Source organism: Monomorium pharaonis, chromosome 3, assembly GCF_013373865.1.
Source record: "Monomorium pharaonis isolate MP-MQ-018 chromosome 3, ASM1337386v2, whole genome shotgun sequence".
In the NCBI taxonomy this organism is placed as follows: domain Eukaryota; kingdom Metazoa; phylum Arthropoda; class Insecta; order Hymenoptera; family Formicidae; genus Monomorium; species Monomorium pharaonis.
The window spans coordinates 25,626,408-25,648,532 of record NC_050469.1 but is presented as its reverse complement, the minus strand read 5'-3'; the positions used below and the strand labels follow the sequence as shown (position 1 = coordinate 25,648,532).

At 35.3% G+C, this 22,125-nt stretch overlaps 1 long non-coding RNA gene across 1 annotated transcript in view; it reads right to left on the bottom strand.

Moving 5' to 3' along the window:
• LOC114255327 overlaps positions 1–22,125 on the bottom strand; it is a 190,696-nt gene that overhangs the window by 85,178 nt on the left and 83,393 nt on the right. The window contains exon 4 of the long non-coding RNA XR_003626617.2: positions 5,137–5,230. This is a non-coding gene — a long non-coding RNA (uncharacterized LOC114255327). The remainder of the gene's footprint in view (positions 1–5,136; positions 5,231–22,125) is intronic.

Below are 22,125 nucleotides of genomic sequence, written 5' to 3'. Positions count from 1 at the left end.
TATTATAATCAGCACCAAGATCTAGCTGCGATCGTTTAGACCTTCTCAACTTTATTGATAACTTTTTAAATATATTTAAATTCTTTCGTGAGTTTTTAACTTTTTTCTTCAATGATCTCTTTTATATGAAAATAAATATATATTCAAGAATGCCAATTTTAACTCGCATCAAGATATAATTTTTGCCTCTGTAATTTCGAAAAAAAAAAAAAAAAATAGAAAACTTTGAGAACCTTGGTTGTCTTTATGTATTTAGACCATCTAGCTATTTATCTCCACAGAAATTATATTGACATCATTTTGGCGAAATTTTCCATGTCATGGCAAATTTTTATTTTTGCACGCGATACGTCGCGTTCTCGTCGATTTCACAATGATTATATTCCAACATACTTGCTTTCTTTAGCCAGTTGTTCATAATTGCATGCTGCGCTATATTTTCCTTCGATTTACCTCATGTTGAGTAGAATCATTCGTAAGAAAGTTGCGGGTACTCTTGTTGGTCACGCTTCCTTTGAAATATTTATTGAAGTCATAAACGCCTGCAGTTTCGAGATAATTCAAGTGGCACAGCTGTGCGCCTCGTTGATATATTTCCTAAGTAGCTACGTAAAATAATGTGCAATAATCATTTCGTTACCTCGTTTTCCACAATTACTGACTGTGTTTATAGACAATATTATAGAGAGACTGCGAGACTACTTATAAAAATATACAGACGTCAGTTTTTCTTAAAGAAAAAAAAAAAAGAAGAAACGTATACATAAAAATCCGCAGTCTAATTATATACAAATATTGATTTGTATTCGTACGGGAAGTTAGGTTTTTCTAAGGAAAATTTGAACTAGTTTACAACGCTACAGCGAAAACTCACGGCAGGTACGCAATAATAAAATGACGAAATTCGCTTTCCATCCTTCACGGACCATTAACGGTCAATTCACCAGCAATGGCCAATTTTGTGCAGATCATTTTTGATCAGCATCCTGGGTGGTTTCGTTTCTCGACTCGTTTTAGCTCAAAGGGCAGAAACTGGATTTTCACCCCGCGCGCGATCACGACAATAACGATTTCCGACGTTGGCAAATTTCATTGTTACGATTCCATAGCCAATCCTCCGCGCCCCTTTTTAAAAAAGGACACACGACGTTGATTTTCCTCGAAATTCAGGTATCCGCGCTGCCCTTCTGTATCCATGGCTTTTCTTCTCGTTATAGATGACTTCGCCATCTTCGCTCGTGGATATGATTCCATCGATAGGGCAACAACCAATGGCCCACCTACTCAACACGGTTTCTTTTCCACGAGTTTGTCTCCTCATGTTTAGACCACACTAGGGGTTCCAGAAAATTACACCAAAAGCTTCTCAATTTCTCGTTTTAACAGCCGCATAATGGATCCTCGCGCCGCGCGTTCCGTGATCCGATCAATGGGATCGATGCAGCCGGTCGATTTCTGATTTAGACATTTTCTGCGCAAAAGAAAGATTTTTGCTTACAGCGAGATCAATGAGCGTGACGGGAAAATATGACTCCACTGTCAACAAAACTAATGATATAAAGAACGCTTGACTTTGATTATTATTATTATCATATTATCATTATTAATTATTATCACATTGTTATACGATTTAATTTATGAGAAATAATAGATTCTTATGATTTTTTTTTACAAATCTGTTATAAAATTATTACAAATGACTTATGTCTTCTTTGTAATGAGATAAATTTCTAAGGCAGTATCTGTAAAAATACCCTAACAACAATTTGCTTGTTTTTCGGTGATGCTAAAGTAAAATATATTCACAGATTACAAAAATAACCACACGTTAATTTAATTTAATTACGCAAAATTATCCTGAGTAGTTTACGGAATTACAAATGTTATTTTTTGTGTATTTTTTATGAGTTTACCAATGCTGGTCAGTATTGGTCACTGATGACCTCGCGGCATCTAAAAATTAAAATACCGCTCATTGATTATTTGTATCAAATATGTTTCCTGCGTAGGACAAATTTAATTAATAAAAAAAAATGTATACAGAGAAAAATTACAGAGGCGTTTTAATGCAATATTCCCAAATGTTATCAAAAATTTTACATTATTATTAATTTTCTCACGTTTATAAATAGAGCTTCCGTCTTCTGATTTTTTAAATATTACTTTTACAAGAGAAAACACAGCAATGCAGCTAAGGAAAAGAGATGATAAAAAATACATTAAGTTTTACTTATTTCCCTTCCGGGAACGACGAGATCACGAGGAATAGAGAGGGTGGCTCGTAATGGGAAGCTTGATTATAATAGAGGTATCATTCCCGTGGACGATACGGTCTCTTCCTCTTCTCTTGGATAATTGCAAATGGCGTCTTTTTATACCGCTAGGGCGGCTGATCAAAGCCGCGAATAAATAAAAGATAATCATCTAATTATTCCATTCAAACGGCCGGCTGCCGACTACTCGGCGCATCGGAGGTACGATTGGCTCGGCGATCATTAAGATCGCGGCGCGATCATATTTTCATTCTTCTCTCCTCCCTCGATTCGTACGAATCATTGTGATCGAATTCGTGGCGACCCGTATTACGAACGTTGTAACGACTCTTCAATCGAATCGCCCATTTAGTATCGTTTCGGCGTCTTGTTTAATCTGCGCAAGTTAATTCGTGTCTCGAAAAAGGATCTTGAAAAAGATCATTAATGTGAACTGCAAATGTAAAGATATCTAATCATCTCGGATATTGCTCGTGCAATATTTTCCCTGTATGAATAGAAAAAGTACAATAATAATAGATATATTATCGAGTGTGTCACGTGTTAGAAATGTCTCTTTAGAAATATTAATAACGTTAATATCCAAAAATTTAACATGCAAGCCTTTTCTCGCATTTATTTCTTCTAATGCAAGGTGGCACCTTGTACATTTTTCATGTCGCTTATCTGCGTGCCAATTGTACTACCTAATGCTACCGAAGAATAAACCATATCTTATCGACAATACATGTCGTTTCGCATCCGAGGAGACAGACGGACGACATCAGATCGCCGAGATATCTCGCTCGAAGCGTCAGAAGGAGCGACGTTGGCTCGCGAGATAACGTGTCTGTGGGCGCAAAGGGATTAGCGATGTCTAAGGGACGGAGGCGACACTACAGGATGTTTTTTTAATTTTTTTTTTTTTTGTGAGCGGCGAATTAATGTGTAGTGACAGACTTGTCAAAGAGAAGGCCGATATAAGCCTCATTAGTTTACAGGGGCGCTCCTCTCGATACTCCTCTCAATGTATGCACGGGTGTGGTGGCTCCTGGCGTCCTTGAGGCAGCCTCGATCCCGAGATCAACGAGATTTCCCCGGTGAATGCGGAGCAGCGATTGACGTTTAAAACGTGTTGCGCGAGACTCCCTCGCGATAAAAACCGCGATGCCCGGACGCGAAGTTCGTGGTGTCCCGTTGACTTACCTGCCAAAAAGGGGATCGTCATCCCGCCTGGCATTAGTTACGAATGGACCGTGGCAAGAAGAGCGCGCAATCGAATGAGAGATCTCGGCGCGGCCGGTCTCGCGGTAGTAACGTGATCCCATAGATCCTCCAATGGGAGGTGTGACCGAGAAACCCGGGCACGGGTGAGACGGCGTGTCTCCTCGGTCCTAGATAAGAATCTGTCACCCCCGGTGACTGGCTGGTACGCTAATGCGGGGTGACAAGATACTTACTACCAGATAAAATGCCAAGGAAGTTCGTCCAGTCATTCCCGGCGACGCGACAATTCGCCGGCTGAAGGAAACCGAAACACTTCGCACCGACGGGTACCTAAATAATGACGGGATAGATAGCCTACCGGGAAAGGAACGCACCGAGCCGCGGAAGGGAGATTTGCAATTTAATGACTCACTGCGCGATTGTATCTTTCTGTGTAATGGTTAGACGATGTCGGAGAGAAATCATCTGTCTACTTCTCCCGAAACAGATTGCGCGTCATCAATGTAAGAATGAGCGATGCCAAGTCAAAACGATTATGAAATCTTTTATGGAAGCGCAACTTCAAAACGTCAAGATTAAAAAAAAAAAACAATTAGAGATTCAATTAAAAGTTTCGTATGTAACGAATGATAGGGGTCAGATGCTGGAATGGTAACAGGTGGCGAAAATTCGTTGTAAAAAAAAAGCTTCAGATCTCGTAACATCGATCATTGAGAAGGATGGAAAGAGTCTCACTCTCGACTGCGTAACCAGGAGTTTGGAATCTTTTTTTTCTTTCATCTCGATTAACGATTGGCTGTTAAAAGCAACGGCAGATCGCGTGTCGAAAGAGACGAAGTAAATGGCATACTAGATCTGGGACAAGACTGAGAAAAAAATAAAGATTTACCGCGCACCTTCCCCGGAGGCAGAGATCGTGAAACTATCTGGGGGAAAAAAAAAAAAAACGTAAACCGTCAATCCGATCTCCTCTTCCTGGAGCAGATTTCGTCGTCCGCGCGTCTATATCGAGGGTCCGGCCAGGTGAGTGGGTGAGTGACTCCGGCATTGTCGTTCGGCAAGATATACGACTCCCGGTTCCCAGAAACAGTTTATATTCCGGACGGTAGAATGGGAGAGGGATCGGAGAGATCGTTATACGCTTACCTGGCCCGAACGATCCTCCGTCGTTCTCATCTCGGAAGCGTTCGTTTTTGGGATTCTGCGTCGAAGGCACTCGGTCAGGGCCGCCACGTCGACCCACGGATACCACGGATACCACGGCGATCATTCTCGAAGACTTATGCCGCCTCGCGGGCACGCCGGTGTATATTTTGCTTCGGGAATAATTCACTGGATAACCGCGATATTAAGCTCGAGCGCGAGCGGGGGGGGGGGGGAAACCGGTTGCCTTCGGAGCGTGTGAATAGCTCCCCGGCGATCGATTATAATTAAAGGGACAATTTCTCTCATTTTCGAGCGTGAATGTGGACGACGGGACCTACTGTTGTACGCTTATCGAGAGACAATCGGTCTCGATATCTCTTCTCGGCCACGAAGCGTAATAATCGGATCGATCTGGTAATTGTCGTCGGAGCAATTACCGTCGCTTGTTGTCCGCGTCTCGTCGGTACTTATTTCGTTTTATCTTTATGATATAGTTCGCTTTATGTCTCACCTCGTCTCGTCGGGGCAGCGATGTTTATAGGGTGATACAGATCTCCCCTGGAAGGCATTTTCTCAAAACGCAGCTGCTTGCACACAGTACCACCCTACAAGCATAAATTACAAATATTCTTAAACAATCTTTCGTATTGTCAGTTTAATTTATATTGGGAATTTCTATTGAAATAAGAAAATGAGAAAATATGTTGCATATTTTTAATTTTATCTAACCTTTATATATATTTTGTCACGTAAAGAGATTTTATGACATCTTTGATATTCTTCTTTATTATATCATTCCCTACAATATTTTTTATATTCTTATAAGATTAGAATAAAAGTTATGGATAATAAACAAATTACAAGATGCAATGTACATAGACATAAATTTTCTAGTATTTACCCTTTTAATTTATAATACTAAATCGGAACACGGTAATTGAAAGTAAAGTATGTAACAAAGTAAATTCTTCGTATGTTATTTTTAAATAATTTTTGTTTTTTTTACCGAAATCGAAGAAATATGACTACGGTTTCGCTTGATCTTTATTGTTAGCCATAAATAAAAACAAAAGCTTATTCTTTCAAGGCTGTTTTATTCACAAAAAAAATAGAAACTTGTCTTTTCAAAGATTGCTTTATTCCATAAAAAAAAGTTACTTTTAAATTCGATTGATTTAAATTGCTCTGTCGCACAAGCCTGTCTATCACATGAGAAACATCGTTTTAAAAAGATTCGTCACATTTTAAATTTTCTTAAAGATGTCTCAAGATACTAATAATATATTGTGAGTAATGCATCTGACAAAGATCGAGATAGGGAGCGAGGAAGACGGAAAGATAGTTCTTTTTCGAGGGGTATTTTCAGGCTCTTTTTGGGGGTGGGAGTATTCAGTCATAAATAACGATAAACAGGGACCTCTGTAAGTCAGGTAAACTTGATTCCCGCACGAATACTATCCGTATAAGTCTATACACTCAGTAGATTGTATATAAGAGCCTATCCTCCTCCCCATCCTTCTATTTCGATTCGACGAACTGTTTGGACGCCGGTGGTTTTTCAGAGTCACGCCCTGGAAGGGGGCGCGGGCCGCGAGGGTGTTTGGGAAAATGGATCGCTTACAGGTGCGATATATTTAATCCGGAGACATCTTCATAATCTGTTAACCCCGACGGAAAATAACAGCGAGTCCGCTGAAGGAAAGCGCTGCCGCAGCTGCCGATCCAATTCGTCTTCCTGTGCGTATAGATCACACTCGTACAGAACGAAAGTATTGTTGGTGAAGAAATAATTATGTGAGAATTTTGCTTATTATACTCTCCTATGCGAAAGAATGACTCTACCTTACATGGAAAAATCGACGATTTTGGAAAATCATCTCTATAACGTTTTAAAAAGAAAAATAAAGGATTATCGATAGTTTTAATGTTTGTTATTTTTACCTTCCTTTATCTAGAGATATAATTAATATAAATTTTTGTTACATGCGTAATGAAAGTGATGTCTTTCGCGTCACTTTTCTGGATAAAGTCGCGGATTTCAGCACTTTAACATCCTTGCATAATTCTTGTTCTCCAATCGACGGCGTGACGAAAAACTTTTCAGCACGACTTTTTTAGCATATTTGATCATTTCAGCCACATTTTAGTATAGGCTTATATTATAAGAAGTATAAGTCTATGCATTTTAGCTGTAGAATTTTAGGTTCGCAGCACAGACTTTTGCATAACGCATAATGGATAACGCATAAGAGAATCAGTCAATCAGAATCGTCTATTTCTCTCCCAGGATAAAAATAAAGACCTCCGATTGGTTAATTCTTTTATACGTTATGCATTATACGTTATGCAAAAGTCTGTGCGGGGCCCTTACTCTTACACAGTGCTACCAATATGTAAAAACACAAAGTTCTTGTAATTAGCCAGTATCACGTCAGAGTCATGAATGTGCGAATTTTGATCTTGTATCTTCGCAATCCCCAACTTCTACGAGTGTTCGGGACATATTTAGGCAAAATACCAACTTCGAGTAACGATAAGTGACGAGCGACAACAACTAAACTTCGAATAACGATGAAACAGTAATGACAACTTCAGAACTAAAAAGGTTTCTTATAATAACGACAGTGGCGCTCTAGTATCGTTTGCTGTAGAGACCCTTTACTAAGAGACGCGACAATCCTGAATTCTGAAACAAAATGGCGACGATGTATATAGCAAACTGCGTATATACTGATTGTAATTGTGAATGAACGTTTGAAGTCATAAATAAGTTTTAACTCATAAATAAGTAAGGCCATAAAACAAAAAAAAAAAACATTTAAAACACAAAACATAAAACATTTAATTATTTTTATGAAATGGAAGTATGAAATGAATGTATTTCTTATTTAAATAACATAAACTGTAATTTAATTAAATTTTTCACTCAGAAAATGACTCCTGTCCGATGTGACTCATTACAAAATTATCATGGCTTACTTGATAAAATAATGAAATATTTTATTCGGTTTCGAACTAGAATTTTGTGCAAAAAACAACCAGTGTTTAAACAAGCAGTATATAACACTAAGACTATGGCAATGCATTCTATTGTTAAATAATAAACTATCTTGTAATGTTACAATGTACTTTTTTTGTATCTTTGTCCTTTTCCATATCCTACCGCGCGCTAATAATATTTAAAATGGGAATATGATTGAGGATAGTTGAGGTTCCGCCATATTGTTTCACAGTCAATGAAAACATATACAAGATTGTCGCGTGTCTTAGTAAAGAGTTTCTAATTTACTGGCTAACAAGAACTTCGTGTTTTTACCATTGATTATATATATAAGTATTTATATAGTCAACTACTATATTAAGTACTTATATAGTCAAAGGTTTACTACATATTGATAACACTGTGTGGGAGTGAAATTTCATACAGCACGCACAATAAGTGCATCATCTTACGACACGTGCATATGATAACTCTCGCAGACATTCTCCAAAACTACTGACATTTACCGTTTTGTCGCTTTCGTGAATCTACCTTGACCTGTCAATTTGCAAAAAACCAAGATACTCAGGAGACCACACATCGAGTAACAAAAAATACAGTATGCAACACAAACATAACGGCCTTTTGTACACTTGTGCCTTTGGCTCGCTTTTAGCTTGTGCGTCCAAAAGGCCGACTTTACTCTCTTGTCACATTTATATATTATTAACATATATTAATAAAAGATATAACTTAAAAAAATTTTTTTTAGGCTATTTTAAACATATTAGGTACTTATTATTTTTTATATCTTTAGACCACCTACCTACTTAAAAGAATTCGACGAACAATAACTTCTCACCGTGAGAGAAACTATTTCAAATTGATTTTGCGTTTAAAAGGAGAAGATGGAATATTGTAATAAAACGATTTCACTTGGCGGTGAAAAAACCCCGAGACTGCTCTTACCCGATAACAGCGCGAATGGATGAAACACATGCGTGTGGATTTTATCTGAAACGAGTGTATATACGATACGGAGATGCTGAAATAGTTTTCATGTATCCACAGTGGGGCGCACTCGGGGCCACGCTTTGTCGAAGGTACGGTCTGTCGTTCAAGCAAAAGTGATTTTCTATGGCGCGCCATATCGATAACATCACGTTAATGCCATTCACTTGTTTGCCTCGAGAACCGATGCCGATCTTTCTAGGGGTTATTATTACCAAGCGACTCGCAGCATTCGCGCTAACGCGTTTTGGTGAGAAGAAAAAAAAAGATTTACGCAATTTAATACTCGCCGCGGATGAATACGGATACCGTTGATTTACAATCGGAGAATTGAAGATTCAATGGTTGATCTTTGATGTATACAATGAGACGAGAACACGATTATACGAGAATATGAAAAACAAAGTTCAATTATTTGGTTATTCAAGAATATTTGAAGAGCACGTAATTAAACTGGTATCATTTTGATACCAGAGTCGATGCAGCAACTATTTTTTTAAGGGTTCTTGTATTTTTGTGAATTTCAAAGGTTTTTAAGGTTACCTTGCAAGTTATAAATGTTAAAATTATATATTTTACGAATATTTGATTGAAGAAGTACTTTTAAACTTGACTTGTATTGTTAGGTTCTTGTTTTTTATCATTTTTTTCTTATACCGTTACGGTACAAAATTCTGAATATCAGAACTTTGATAACCGTTCAATATTGTTGATATCTGTTTGCAATATCTTAAAACAAAAAATTATCAAAAAATTTTGATATATTTCTTTTTTCGTTTATTGCAATGTTTTTTATTAGTAGGGGTGCTAACGTCATGTAAACCTTCACTTTTTTGTTCTTAATTTCCTGCAAAGATAGAAGCAAAAAGTTCGAAACTAAACCAATAAAGTAGCACATAATTAGCAAATAATTATATATGTACGAACTTTTTATTTATCCCTACTTTCTGTAAATTTCAATTATGGTTTTACGCCTTCTAACCATAAAAATTTTATCTGCTGGTTCAACTACTGTTGCTCACAGCAAGTGGTGGCACCATGCTTACTTGTTGACTGCAAGGCTGCAGATCTGACATTGTAGGCATTGTAAGTATAAACCTGCAAACCTTTGCTCAGTTTGCATTAGACACAATTTTATTTTTACAAATATTAAAAAAAGTAATTGCTCTTAGTTTTTTACCTTCATATAATATAAATATAAAAATGAATAATTTTATTAACACAATATTGATTAATAAATATATACTATACATTGAAAAATTAAAAGCAATATATTATGGCATAATAAAAAAGAAATGTCATTTGATATTATTCGCTGCCAATACAAATTGCCAATAAAGCTAAAAAAGTAAATAGCGATTTAAATAAATGAATTGTATAAAGTGATAAATAAAAATTATTTCTCTCTGTCTTTTTTCATAAAATAATTCAATAAAACTTTCCGGAAAATCGAAGTACAAATAGTTTAACTTCAATTTTCTTACGTAATACAATAATGTTTAATCCTAGTAAGATGCATGTAGAAGACCAGATGCTTTTGGCAGGCATCTGGGTAGAGTAACATTTACTCTTCTATTGTTTGATTACGACTTGGTAGCATTGGGAAACTTAGGAAGAGTAATTGTAGCGGAAATTGGTTTGTATAATTTAGAATGCTACAGTCGATCTACCATGATACGTAAATGTAGTGTCACAAAAAAGAAATCTCTGGAACAATGAAAATATTTTTTTTCTTTAAAATGTCACAAGTTCTATTTATTATATATTTGTCACTTTCATGTCTTTATATGAATTATTCGTTGGTGGTCCCCCTTGTCCTTTTTTTTTGGAAACTTTATACAAAGCTTTATTCGTTTGAATCGTTTGAGGCGCCGACTTACGCAGCTTATGCAATTTTAAAACGTAAGGCAACCGGTGTTACCAAGAATAACCGGCTTTTCTAAGAAGTTTTTCCTATTGATGGATATTTATCCAAAATTCGACATTGGACATAACAGGTTTTTTCCGTAGCCTTGTCGAATTTATTTGGGTGCTACCGCGTCACGCCTGTTCATACTTTCCATAAATAAAACTGACTATTGATTGACAATGAAAAGAGATAATCTATTTTATTTATCTTATACTAAAATTAATATTTGTATTTTACAAAAAATTTATGATAAAGATATATTGCTGAATTAAAATATTTAGATGTAGTATTTATATAAGTAAATTTTAGTAACTTAGAAGACAAAGTTAATAAATTAAAGATTATGTATTTTGAAAATAATTAAAGTTAAAAATTAACTCATTTAAAATTAACAAATTTAAATTAAAAGTTATATCATTATTATTTGACTTTATTATGTAGCTTTTAACTTGTTACTGAAAAAATACTAATTAATTTTTATCTGTTTAAGAATATTCGTTATCTTAATATTTTATTAGAGATCTATCATTTTTTTAAATTTCTTAGTAAAATTATTTTTAATCGTAAATATTAAAATCAGTAAAATATTTCAATATAATTTGGATACTTTGGTAGCAATGTTTTAAATAATCTTTTGAATATTGAATAAATATTACATTAAAATGTTTGAATATTTTATGTTTTATATATTAAACCTTTCATAAAAATAAATGTATAATTAGTAAAAAAAAAAAAAACAGTGAGAAAATATTAGTGAGAACTTGATATTAACTTGAAAGAACAATCGATATATATTATGTAGAATATATTCTATGTTCAATCTAATAATAAGTAATAAGATTAAATCTTTCGTTCATGTCCAAATGTATGCATATGTCTGCACTTTTTCGTAACATGAAGAAAAATCCCGAGAACTTGCAAACAGAATTATACACATAAAAGCAATTGGTGCTTGCGGTTAAATAATGCTGCAATATACTGGCAATTTCGATAATTAACACGAAGTTATTCCAACGTAAAGACCACGCTGTCTGCACTCTTCTCTCAATTAACGGATACTTTTACGACGCGTGCATGTATTTCCGAGAACTCGCTGTCCCGTACGTGCAATTTTTTTTCTTTCTTTTCTTTACAAAACGATGAAACTCGTCGAAGTGATCATTTCGTGGACTACGAAGAAGACTGCAGTAAAACGCATTTTTTTTAGAGATTTCGTCTCCTCACGCTTTTCTTCAGTTTTATTTTACGCTCATAAAAACCTCTCGAATTGATTTACTATTAAATCTCAGACTATGTAATCGCCAATAAAAAATTTATTTAATGCTTTCTCGTTTTCTTTTTAACAGTGTCTATTTATCTAAACGCCCATTCCGGACTGGTCAGATTGAAATAACAATGCAATCCAAAACTAACAAGTCAAAAGAATTTTATATACATATAATATTCTGAGACCATTCTAATATAATATTCTGAAACCAACTTTTTCTAACCATTAACTAATGTGTCCATTTTGAGAATCTGAGATGGTTCTGTTGTAGGTTCTTCGTATGACAATGCTGCATATGACTACGAAAACGAACGACCTCACGGTCGTTTCCGTCATGTGCTAAGCATACGTTAGAAACAACAGAAAAGAAAACAATTTTTCTCTAGCACAAATAACAAATTGCGTCTGTTGTGATATGCGATAAACGGTTAGATATTCCGTTGTATTCCGTTATAATATTTAACGATAGCTAATAATAATTTTTAAAATATTTTAAACTTTTATGTTTTGAATTAATGCACAATAAAATTATTAGTAAATGAGTTATGCTTTGTTGATATTAAATTCAATATACATTCCAAATCAAGCGACGCGGTAGCGACGCAAAGTACATAAAAACTCGTGCAGTATGATTCGAATTTCATTGTACAAATGTCGCGGCGCTACTAAGCTTTATCTGGAATTTAGCTGTCAAATTCATTTTTCAGTTAAGATATTTCAGAAACTAAAATTATAATAAAAAATCTAATAGCAATTTTATTATATATAATACTGATACGAGCTTTCGATTGCAACCAGTCCGATTAAAATCAGAACAACTGTCACATTTAATATCAATCATATAAAGTCTGGAAATGCAAAAAAAAAAGTGCGAGCCGGAAACGCTCAGTTTTCACTTCACCATCTGTTATCATTGGTAACATTTCTGTTTTTTAAAATTATTTTTTAAATAGATTTTTATAGAATTTTTCTAGTATTTTTTAAAAGTATACTTGGCTAATTGTACTGATCTCGTACCATTTTTGAATGCACACGTTTATGTCAACTTAAAGACACCGCGGACTTTTTTTACAGAAAAGAATTTTCTTATGTAACATTTGTTGTTCAGAAAAAAACTCGATAAAAAATTATTTATGAAAGTAAAAAATAGTTCGCCGCTATGCTAATAAATTAGTTTATTTTCTTCTGCGGATCAAGCTTATTGTTAGATGTCGCGGGTGAGATCCGCGAGCCGTCAATTTTTAGTCGGCTTTTTGGCACAGAAAACCGATAAAGAGAAAGACATTAAAAAAGTTTTTTTTAGAGATTGCCTTTACATTGGCACTTTTAGAAATTTTTGTATTAATTATGATTAATATTCTCTTTCAATTTGATTTATAATCTCTTAGAAAAATATTCTTAAAAAAAATGACTTAAATTAAATGTAAAATGACTAAAAATAAGTATTATTTAGGTACAGTAGAACAAGAAAAAGCAAGAATAACAAATACACAGTTATGCCAAATATAAAGCTGTTTCACAATTTCAAAAAATTGGTTCCCCATTTTCATTAGTTATAATAGGTGCATTGGGAAAAAACATTAAAAATGATTTAGTAACTTTAAAATATTTTGATCAAATCGATTCAGACCTGTTCAGACCAATAAAACCGTCTAAAGAGATTCAAGATTTTCACATTTGGAGGCATTGTAAAATCTTTAAAACGCATTTCCTAAAATTCTTTCTTTTTCATGCTCCAGTTTAAATAATAATAGTCTATTTTTCATTCCTGAAAGAACATTGTATACAAAGACAATGTTTTGCAGAAGATAAATGCTTTTACAGAAAATACATGTCCGTTCTTTTTACATACTACCTAATATCTATTATGTTAGAGAAAAAAAGAGGAAAGATAATTTGTGTTAAAAATTTAACTAAAGTTTATTTATCTAACCGAGTCGTGTTTTTATCACTATAAATACAGTGCAATATTTAAGAAATAAGAAAGTGCCATTTTAGAAAACCTATTGGTGATCTTCTATCTGCTTTATTGTTTCTTTACGCAGACCTGCAGAAATAACCCCGTAACCCACAAATGCCACGAGCCACTACCGGTCTTACGAAGGATTGAGAAGCTCAATAAAAAGGACAAAACACTTCTATCGAAATTTTATTTACGACCTGTTATATTTTATCGTAAACAAGATAAAAAGACCTCTCTTAATACGTCATCTGTATCTATTTTTATGAGCAAAATCGTTGTTATATCTTTGGTCAGCACAAAAATCACCCACACATACTTTTATTCACATCTTCAAATTTAGAAATTTGCAAATATTGAACCTATCTATACTTTTTATCATTTATCTTTATTTTCAAAGGAGGCAATTGTGCAACATTAATCGTGTTGCTTATAAGAAATTTACATGCGGAGAAAAAAAACAAACTGAGTATACAGAGATCAGATCTGTCTTCATTCTATCGATTTTTATTAATTTTCATTACCTTTATAAAAATGTAATATTGAGCAGTATTAAATTGGCCAGTAATTAATACTTATTTTAAATATTAAAAGCACTGCTATTAATACTTTAAATACTCAAAATAAGTAATCGTTACTGGCCAATTTTACACTATGCAGTATTACATTCTTATAAAAATGATTGGAGATTAATAATTTCAACATCAGATTATAATATAGATTAATATAATGTGCTTCGTTTTTAAAACAGAAAATACTTTTTTATAGAAAAAAATCAAAGAGCTGTCGATCGGTGAAATCTCTCTCGTCACCAACGAATCATTAAAAAGCTCGGTTAGCGACCAGGTGATCTTGAAAGTCTTTTTCCGCCCCATTATGATATAAAACCACTGCATTATTCGATATGTCGCCGCCGGAAGATCCCACGCGGCAGCTACGTTGAACTGCGGTTGTCGTTATTCCGGTGACAAGCTATGGAGACATCTAGGACATTATGCGCGAGGCAAAATCGTAAAGGGACGATTTTACGAATGTTTCTCCTCGTATCCCGGCAGCCGTCGGATATCCACTATTCTCATCATTTTAAGACACGTCCGGACGAAAGCATCAAAGTAGCAAAAAAGAATTTAAAAATACATTAGTAAACCGTACGTGTTCATTTGTTAATCAAATATAAAAATCATCTCATTAATTCGATTTCCTGCAATTTTATTCCCATGTAAACAATTTTTACTCCGATAATATATACTGATAATAATTTGCATATTAAAGATGTATATTAATAAAATTATTATGCATGCATATACACGCACACATGTACACACAATTTAATTTCATTGTAAATATTTTTTTAATTTGTAATGTATATAACATGTACATCAAAAGTGGAAAATATCTATAGGCAATTTTAGGAATTATAAATATTAAGAATTTATTTACATATATTTTTAATGTTTGTATTGTTACACTAATGTGTGTTGATACACAAACTTATTTTTATAAGAAAATTTTACATTTTGATAAGAATCTTATTTCAAATAACTAATCCCCAAAAAATGTAACAAAACCGAATGAACAGTTCGAAACAAACGTAAATCCGGATGTATCTTACGAATGCACGGCAGACTGTTGTCCTTCACGATTCTTTTGGATTTCGAACGGCCTGCCTTGAACCGGGTCGACCGCAGAATCCGGGATTAAAGGGAGATACCCACGGACACACGAGCACGACGTAATTCTTTAATTGCTGCGGCTAATTGGCCCCGAGTGGCGCCACGACGCCACAGAATATCGCCGATGACAATTATTCCGCGGGAAGCGGTCCGTAAGGAAAAAAAATTTTGTTTTTATTCCTCTCTTAATAGAGCGCGCGACTCCGTTCTTCGCCTCTGCAGTCTCGCCTTTTGCTTCATCTCGCTTCCTCTCGCGAGAATCGTCGATTCGAATTCGGACGGAATTTTCGTGAACGACGATGACAAAGGGGAAACTTCTAACGACGCCGCGTGAATTTGTATGCTCGTCTAAGCGTATTGACATAGACTACAGAATACGCGGGGATAGTTGTACTACGTCCCGCGAATACTTTGCATTCTTGACGAGAATTTATGCGCGGAAAGCTTCTGATTTTATATCGTATCAGCATACGCGAGGTATACAAGAAACGTGAGGCATGTCCGTATGTGTACTTTGAAGAACGCTACAGGATAATAGTAATATAAATACCTAGAAACGCGCAGGATTTTATACATGCAAGTTTATTGTACCTTAAGTCGAATGAGAAGCCCGTGGTATTAATGAAATACATATGCTCACGTTAATTATTACAAGCCACGTGAAATGTATACGAAGCCGTCCGTCGGCTGTGGAATTACACGGCCGTATGTGTCCTTACGCGTAGCGCACATTTCACAAAGCTGCACAATATTTCATGACGTTTACATTGATCGTAATACGTAACATTAATCTCAAGAGTTTGTACTCTCGTCATTCTAATTCTATAATAGTAGTGTATGTGTTTTAATAACCGCGCATTCAAACAAAATCTTTAAGTGTTAAATAATTACCTATCTTTTGTTTCGTCTTTATAACAATTCAATTTCATTAAAAATTTTTACGCTCATTTAATGTCTACCTTCGAAGAAATTCCATAATTATAATCTTTTGCCCAAGAAACGTCGCAATTTAAATCTGATTGCACTACGTGTATTCGACAGGATTCAAATATCGATGTTCTCTAAAATTTTCTAAGAGAGGAATAAGTTTGCATAAGAAGACAATAGTGCAACAATAAAAATACTAAAAATATGTAAATATAAAATATTTTTATTAAATTTTTATTAAAAAAAATAATGTCCATAACTCTCACAAAAAGTTACTATATTTATTACTTCCCTTCTTTATATATATACATATATATATATATATATATATATATATATATCTTTAATTGTACTAGAAATATATTAATGTCACATTTAAATATTGTAATAAAGTTAATATGCTTGTATGTAACATAAGCTTAAAAAATTTGCAATAATTGTTATATAAATCTAAATGAAATGTCACGAATGAATTCGATGAAAATCTTCGCAGAACAGAACTCGACCTCGGAATTAAAGCGTTTTACGTTACAGTTTGCGACACGCGTCCAGCGAGAGATTCCGCAATTAGCTTACGTATTAGACCTTAGACTTGTAAGGCGTCTTCGAGCCTTACTTCTCGGCGCGCAAATGATTTATGCACAAGCGATATGAACGACATATACGATTTCGCTGCGTCCGAGGGAGAGTACATCGACGACGAGGTCTCTCTAGATCGCCTCTGACAGTTCAACGAGCAAGGAACATCTATAATGACAAACCGCTTTGGTCTCTCGCGAGCGGACGGACACTGGGCGGTTCAGGGCCGTGGCCAATGTTATAAATGCACCGTCGAAAAAAAGCGGTACGAACCGCTTAGGGATCTATCGATAGATACGATATCCTCGACGCGCGCACGAACGTGACCGCGGTAAGATCGATTTGTATCGAGGGGGCCCCGAGAGAGGGCGAGATGGATGGGCCGGGCCTCGAAATCTATTAGTCATCACCCACACGATACCGCGAGACTCTCTTTTTCTCTCGTTCTCTCTCGTCGGTGCGGACAGGTAACTCGAATCGATGGCATTGTATCCCGCCAATCGTGTTGCACTTTTTCCGAATGGAACGTTGATAGGTTCATGGAGGATTGCGATCCATTGGGATTCAGGATGATAAACAAAACGCGGAGAACGTGCGGGGATATCGCGCGTGTAACAGCTTCAATTACGCTAATCGTAATAAATTTCGAGCGATAACGTGATCGCAAATATTGTGAATGTAAGACTGATCTGCAATCTAGTTTTTATATCTTATCAACATGAGGATAAATATAAAACGATTAACACAATTTATATCGTGAATAGAGAGACTTAGTTAAATTTCTTATAAAAATTTCAAAATAAAACTTTCAGAATATTAATACAAATAATGTAAAGTTTTAATTATACCTCTCACAGAATTATCTCTAAAGAGAAAGAGAGAGAAAGAGAGAGCTGTTCAAAATAACGAAAATAACATGAAGACATGTATCAATTGTAATCGACATCAAAAGCAACTGTTATGTACACGTACAACAACTGCTATATACACATACATACGCATTAGCTTGATTACGTTAGTTATTCCGAAACGTAGGATGAATGTGATAGAGGGGTCTAAGCCGTTCTCGTCGAAGTTGCTCACTTCCCGCCACTCGGGAGCACTCTGAGTCCATTCACTCAATTCATTTTCATCTCCGATTCACCATCTACCCTACCTCCACTGTTCTCTCATTAGCGTTCTTTCCGGTGACCCCGAGAATCAGAACGAGATTCTTCCTAAGAAAATTAGCGCTCGTTTCCGTCCGTAGGACTCAATTGCTCCTCGATGTGGAACGAACGTGGAGGCGAACGGCTGGTTGTTCATTTTCTGTCTGATTGAATATACTCTGATGTGTCGCGATAAGCATATCACACAGATTTGCATTCATTTTCGAAGCATCGTAATATATTTTTTTTTTATTCAAAGAAGAGAACGTTCAAAGAAACAAAATTTTAATTTATCACATTTAAATCATATAATGATATCAGATATCGTGAGTAATCAATTTTTGACTGAAAAGAATGTAAACAGAATCAGTATCATATAACTATAAATATTATATTTGCGAAAAATTGTAAATATTGGATTTGTTTAAGTAGATGAAACATTTGTAATCTCTTTTTGGTTTATAAAATAATCATTAATCAGCAAAGAAAAATTTCATAAATGTCAAATTTATTCAACATGTTGATACGTTAATATAATTTTTATTCTTCTCTTTTTTAATAATATTTTATAATATTATAATATTAATTATGTAAAAAAACCTATCGCGTTATAATACTATAATATTATAATATTATAATATTATAATTATAGATTTTTTTACATAAAGGACGCAGAATTTTAAAATAATTTTAAGATCCAGATTCGACCATAGACTTTTTTTATTTATTTGTGTAATTAAGCAATCAAGTTCAAAATTTTTAATTGTTTAAAATTAGTATTTTTTATGTTATTAATATAGTTAAATATAAATGTTTATATCATAAAAAAACTTGTATAAAATCATTTTTAATCTCTCGAATAATCTTACAGATGTGTCGAGAAAAACTCCCATAAGAGATGACAAAATCAAAATTGTATTATTTGTCATCAATTAAAAGCATCAATTAAGTTTCTAAATTCATCAATTTATTCTACCTATGTATAAAGGAGAATATAATGTTTTAAAAGACAGATAATTTTTTTTCAAGAACTTGTCAATATTATCTATTAAATATATCGACAGCCATTATTGTTATCTGTGTAAGATCGACAGTAATAAAGCGTCATCGATTTACCTATCGAAACGAAGAGTAATAAAGTATCATTGATCTTCATTAAACGTCATTCAAAGTAGAACGCTCTTTGAATTGAGGACGCAGACTTAAGGAAGTGCACTTGTGCGCCTTTGTTGTGCAATTTCGTATCACATGCACAATATCGACGGCACAGTACACAATCGATGTTTGAACAATGGTTCAATGAAATAAAACTCAAAATAACAGATCGGCAAAAGTAACATTCGTAAAACATGTTTGCGCGCTAAAATAAATGCCGAAAGGAAGTAAAGAAAAATAGCATTTTCGAGAACTTTCGTAACAAATGTCCGTTTACAAGATTGTGCCTTTCCGCGTTACGTATACAATCTTCGGTAAGAGTACCGTTGACGACATGGGCGTACGCAGGACGAAACCTGCGTGACCAATATGTCGAAAATGAGTAAAGGGCGTGGCACGTTTTACCCTCTGGTTATATTTAGAAACTCGTAATATTTCTCTTGGACACTCCCACAATTTTTCCAAAACGAAAATACAGTATTTATTATCGAAGTACATATCACTGCGAAAATTGCGATTTAGAGAAATCGAATAATTAAAGAAAATCGCGAGAGAATATCGCATCAGAACGCAATTGCGATCGATATCAACGAATGCACAGAACACTGTCGCGTTGGCGGTCAGGATCTTGCGTTGCGTGACGAGACATCGCGCAACATCGATAAACATTTGTTCGATACGGCAAATATCGATACAACGGACCGTCTTTCAATAACGCCTAATGATATAATATTTCCCCCAAAAAGATCTCAGGAGGGTTCCCCGGGCGTATATATACGTATTCACACCCGCACGCCTCGCCGTCGTGCACTCGTGGCGAGCACGGGGATACACGGGGGAAGTTGCATCCGCCGCGCAACGGGGGGTGTGCGGTCATTTTTTAGGGGTAAGCTCGTGTTCATGGGGGTAAGTCGGCTAACGAATCGTTTTTCTTCGAGGGTCGGAGAGAGAGATATCGACGTATAAAAATAAAAAGGCACGTTCGCGCGCGCGTTCGGGACACTTATTGTGGATGATGCTATTACAACGCACTGTCATGCGTATCCGTAATGGTTAATTATAATGCGCCTTCAAGCTGTCATTCGGGAAACGGCGTACAATTTATTTCTGTCAGTTCGTAGCCGCATTACGGGAGTCCAAATGGATTTTCGACCAATCGAAAGTTATCGTTAACATACCTACAATTCGAAGAACTACGTGGCAGTTGCGCCCGGTTATTTTCTCCCTGCCGATAGCTCAGCCAGTTTCCATTTTCTCACGGGATCTGCAGGAATCTTCCGTAGATTTTCTGCAAGAACGTTCGTCGGAAGGGTTTTCCGACGGTTTCCCGGAACATCGTATATTACGCGAAGATTCGATCAGAAGCTCTCGTACGGTGAGATACCGTCGTCCAACAATTTATCGAGAAATCGAGGATATACCGTTTGCTCGCCTCGATTTTCGATTATCCTCGATTTTTCCTGACGGATACGCGAACCGCGATCTTTAGCCTTGACGCACCTTCGAGAAGGGCCGTCGTCCTATGACAAAACAACGGCGTTTTGATTTTCGGCTGACTAATATGTCGTAAAGCGCCGTGCAGTGACAACGGGCGGAGCTGTAAATCCCATCGTAAAATTATGCCGGTCGCGACGTACGTGCGCAAAACTATAAATATTAATGCTTCCCAAAAATAGTTCTTCTCTTTGGCTCCGTTCCTCCTTTTTTTATTTTCTCTCCTTCTCGCTTCCTCGCAACGGCGCCGTAAATCAAGCCGCTAGAAGGAGGTTGTCAGCGAAAAATACGGCGGATAAAGGCGACCGGGGGTAAGAGTTTGTTTTAGATGCCAGAACCCCTTTCGGTCGACGAGAAACATTGCTTTCGGTGGTCGCGACTTCCTTAGAGTACCGAGGATTCATACGATCCATCAGTCGTTTTCTATTACGCTTTCCCGTAAAATTCACGCGAGCAGGTCGAGAGATATCCATCGCGTGAAAAAATTTCAATTTAGTGTGGATAACAATCATAGACAAATGCTTTTAATAAAATGTATCCGTTTCACCATTTTATAAACTGTAAAAGATACAAAGGTATGTCGTAAACATCGCAATAACAAGATTATTAATTATTAATTTTTCTATGTAAGTTAATCATTTTTCTGATACAGAAAAATTTCAAAAAATTATCACAAAAGTATCGATTAATATTTCTTCGGCATATTTAAAAAGAAGAGAGATAATACACAGATATATATGTGGCAGACCAGCTCATATACCTCTAATATTTCGAATTTTGGAATGTCCGGTGTCCAACGCCCGAGGGGAACAAATAAAATTTTTAATTTCATTATCATATTTCGAGGATTTTTCATATTTTACGTATAGGATCTCTTCTCGTGACTTTGGGAAGGAACATAGCCTGCAATATTTTTGTCGGCGATCGCTCTTAAAGATACCTATCGACCCTTATCTGCTCGTGCATCGCTCGTAGAAATCTTATCTCAGAACCACTTCAGCCGCTCACCGCTCCGTCATCTCACGATGCCGGATTCTGCTTTGATCCCTCGCTTTAAGTTTACCACAGAACAATCAGGGGACTGACACAACCACTTGGGACTTAACTTCGAGAGAAATTAGGCGTATTAAATTATATGTATGCACATCAAACTGGACATAAGTAACAAAAACACGCTTATTTTTAAGGTATCAATATATATGCAAAATAAGAAAAATATTAAATTGTACAAGGCAACTATAAGATAATAATCATAAAATTGTTACTTCAAATTTATAAAAAAAAACATACATAAATAATTAACATACATAAATTAATTTATAAACACGTGATTTAAAACACTATTTTATGTAAAAATAATTATTAAAAAATTTGATTAAACTTAAACATATCATTTG